The sequence below is a fragment of the Lycium ferocissimum genome, chromosome 7 (genome assembly GCF_029784015.1).
Source record: "Lycium ferocissimum isolate CSIRO_LF1 chromosome 7, AGI_CSIRO_Lferr_CH_V1, whole genome shotgun sequence".
NCBI lineage: Eukaryota > Viridiplantae > Streptophyta > Magnoliopsida > Solanales > Solanaceae > Lycium > Lycium ferocissimum.
In genome coordinates, this window is record NC_081348.1 from 65,396,984 (window position 1) to 65,401,664 (window position 4,681).

Sequence of the window (4,681 nt, forward strand, 5' to 3'; positions counted from 1 at the left end):
GAGGTTATAAGGATGGTTGGTTAAATAAAAGGAATAACCTTGAGGTCTACAGTTGAACAATCAAAAGTGTGGATATATACAGAATATACATACAGTTTTAATAAAGGGAAGGGAGTATATATACATGATATACACTTGGTATACATATACCATGTGTATATATATGGGAAAATAGGCCAATCATAGGCAGTATGTATATGCAAATAAAAAAGTATGATTTGTTTATGCCACCTATTTGACTAAGTACTTTGAAAGTATTATACATATTCTATGTGCCTCATTGTATTACAATATCTGCTTTAGTCCTTGTCATGTTTTTGAATTCATTTTAATGTTACTTGTATTTAAATTACTTCCCATAAGATGATGCTTGTGCACAACTTTGAGACTCTGGTTGTATACTATGGCAATACTAGTTTTTGAGAGTTTCCGAGGAGGGTTTTGGGATAGGTCCTAGCTTACCCTCCGACATCCCGACCATGCCCGGGGGTTCATATAAACCCCCTTGGAACTTGGCGGTGCTCGGAATAAGGGCGGTGACAACCTTTTCCCATTGGTATGGTATGATTTGAGGTTTCCAGTGAAGTAATAGTGTATGATCAAGTCCTTAGTTGTGCACTTGCAATCAAATGGGGAAGTATATGTATATACTAGTTGCAGTAGGCCCGTGCTAAGCCCAGGCCCAAACTCAAAATATAAAGGTGAAAGGACATAAAGTAATTTCGACCCAAACTATTCCCACCGAATGGCCCATGTTTCTCCAAACCCAAAGTGTAGTCAGCGCGACCTTTTATGGTGACTTTAGTCGCCACTAAAAGTCCGCTGCAAAAAAAAGGACTAAAAAGTTTTTTTTTTTTTTTTTTTTTTTTTGGTAAAAGCCACTAAAGATCAACTATGTACAGAAAATGTATCAAAAATGTAGCATACGTATAAAAAAGTATCATTGTTGTATAATATATATCCCTACCGTATATCTACGGAGAAACGTATCATAGGTTTGTATCATCGTCGTGTAATTTGTGTATAATAAATGTACCATCAACGTATATTCACTAATCATACATATATTATACATTAGTTATACATTGATTATACACTAATGATTCATGATATTAACCATATTCCATACATAAGTATAGAAAATGTATCATTGTTGTATAATTTATGTATAAACTGTATCATTCTTGTATAGAAAGTGTATCATAAGTCTAGACAATGTATCATACATATACAATATATAAACTGTTTCATTCTTGTATAGAAAGTGTGTATATAATTCCAGCATATGTATATAAACTGTATCATTCTTGTATAGAAAGTGTATATAAACTGTATTATTCTTGTATAGAAAGTGTATATATAATTCCAGCATGTATATATAAACTGTATCATTCTTGTATAGAAAGTGTATATAAATTGTATAATTCTTGTATAGAAATTGTATATATAATTCTAGCATATGTATATAAACTGGATCATTCTTGTATAGAAAGTATATCATACGTATAAAAAATATATCATACATATGCGTATAGAAACCGTATCAATTTTGTATAGAATATGTATCACTATTGTATATGTATAGAAAATGTATCATACATATAGAAACTGTGTCATTATTGTATAATATGTGTATGATGAATGTAGAATTAACGTATAATTTATGTTTAATAAATGTATAATTAATGTATACTTACTAATTTTATTAGTTTGTAGTTGATATATTTTAGTTTGTTAAGTTTTCGATCATGGTTACTTTAGTATATAAAATTATCATTGTTGCTTATACAAGATATATATCACTATTGTATATGTATAGAAAATGTATCATAAGTATTATTATACATGTTTTGATATATTTTTTTAAGGCTCAATCAACGTATAAATATACGCATATTATACATGTTTTGGAATATTTTTTGAAAGTTCAATCACTGTATAAGTAAACACATATTATACATGTTTTGAAACATTTATTGAAGGCTCAATATGAATTTTAATTTTTAGTGGAGACTTTTTTAATTGCCACTAAAAAAATAAAAATAAAAAGTTGATCTTTACAAAAAGCTCACGTATTAGGGCCAAATGTGGGATTACTTTGGCATGTTGGCCATTGTATATCTTTTTCCCAAATATAAAACTAGCACGTAACTTTTATCAAATAAGTATAATATAATTTGTGTCGCATATGTCTACTACATAATTAATTTAATGTAATTGCAGGTTAAACAAATCTTATCGATAAATTTTTATAATTATTAAAGTTTCTTCGTCATATAATTGGATAGTTTTTAAAGAAAAAATTATTTATGAGAAAGCAAGTTTGGTATGAAAATTAGCAAATATCAAAGAGACGTAAGTAATTCGATATTCTATAAATACATGATAAAGTATGATAGTTACAACTGGGGGAAGATCATAAATTAAAAAATATGTTCGTATTTTTATGATTTTGTGAGAATGCGATTTTCATTTATAGATAAAAATAGATTTTTTTATATTAATTGAATTTTCACTCATTTATTTTATGTATCCAGGCTTTATGCTAGTTAAATGCGGGTTTTAACCTTACTTTTAGATGATATTCAAGAAATAACTTAAATTCATTAAGATGAACCTTAAGAATTAATTTAATTATTCATATATACTTTATGCTTAAAAGGATTAGCTCCGAGTTAATCAAACAAGAGTTTATAAAGATAATTCAATTTTGACTGATAATGCTACCTTCATCTTCAATAGTATACAACACCAATTTAATAAAATTTACTTTTTGTATTTGTAAGCATATGTCATCTCACTAAAGAAGCAAAATTTTGGAAGTTTAAAATAATAGAGAGGAAATGTTTGTGAGGAATATATGATGTGAGATATGTTTAAATATAAAGTAACACCTAATAAATGCTTCAGTTGAAAAAGAAAATTTGGCGCCAAAGTTACCTAAATTGTACCAGTTAAGAACAACTAATTTAAAAGGCACTTCCCCAGTTCATATTATATGATGTTTTAGTTTGGGCACACCCTTTAAAAAGTCACTCACCCCTATATTAAAATATCTTTAATTAAATAATATCAATTTAATATTTCTTACTTATGTAGCAATTCACTTATCGGAAATAAGGGTAATTTCTTTAAAAAAAGATAATAATCTGCTTAGTTATATAAATAATTATTTATTTTAAACTAAATATAAAAATTAAAATCACCATAATATGAATTAGAGGGATAATCTAATACTCCCTCCGGATAAAAAAAAAGAGTCCACTTAGTCATTTGCACACCCCTTAAGAAAATACTAACTCTTAAACAAAAATAGGTAATCGACTAAACTACCCCTAATTAAATGGCGTTAAGTTTGATCGTATAACGCTTAATAGGGGCAAATATGGAAAAATAAGGTTAATTTTCCGATTTATTTTATAGAACAATTTTTTGATCGAAAAAAAAGCCAAGAATTTTTTTTTTTTTTTTATCCGGAGGGAGTAAGTACCAAGAAGAGATCTTTAAAAAAGTTACACAACACACCAATTATAAAAGTCCATGTGTGATGGGGCCTTTAGTAATGAATGAGACAAAAATGAAAAAAAGAAGAAGAAAATATGCAAGGACAATGCCATGTGTAAGATTCCTATAAGGTGTTGTGAGGAAGTGAGGACTACAAAAAACCCCTATTGACACTTATATATAGTAGTAATATGTATAGTTCTGATAATACTAGATCCACCAAACATATACTAATTCAATTCCTTTTTCTTTTTCCCTTCTCCTACTGCACGACCATTTGGGCCAGAATCCAACCAGCCTATTAGGCCAAAGGCCATGAATAAGTATTCTTTCAAACAAGTGAAGTCCAAGAAGGAAGCTAATAATATTATTATGAGCCCAACCATGGGTGAGAAAGGCATGAAGGCCCAATCATGGGTAAAAATGGTCTCTTAAGGAATTTGGTACACTCCTAACACATCTCTCTTTCTCCTTAAATTTCGGTTTGACAGTTTCCTTTTGGTTGAAATGTTGTATTTGTATGATTGTAAAAACTCACATTATTATTGGAATCCTTTATATTTGGACTAGGCATCTTAGGTGAACGGTGCATATGCCGTTTAGTTCGACCTTAGGCCCCAACGTGATTTTCAAAATCCGAATTAGTATAAATATTTTCCAAAAGAGAATAAAATAGCTAGAACAGTAAGGGGATAAAAAGGATCAGTTTCATCTTTACCAAAAATGTGTTGCTATCATTTTTCCTCAAATCAGGCTTTATCTTTTCAAAACTAAGAAAAAACGCCTTTTCCGGTTATGGGTTTAGTTTTCAAAAGTTCTATTTTCAGTCTAGGCGAGAAAACGGGTTTGAAAACTGTGTGTAAATGATATGCTGTACAAAAAATGAGTTCTTTCCTTTTAAGCTAGAAATTGGACGAAAAATAGTTTCTAGGCATATGTATAAAAACATACACGTTCTTTTCTGGAAACAACTAAGGCAAACAATAGAGTTTTGAGGGCTAACGCCCAACCCAAAAAGACCATATTTAACTTAACCAATTTTTTCAGAAAAAGGATAAGTGCAAATGTGTTTTTGGGCTTAGCCCAGTAACTGAGGAAAACGAGAGATTTTGGGCCAAAGCCCAACAAACCTTAATCATTTTGTAGGAAAAAGGGCGTAACTTGGGCCTAAGCCCAT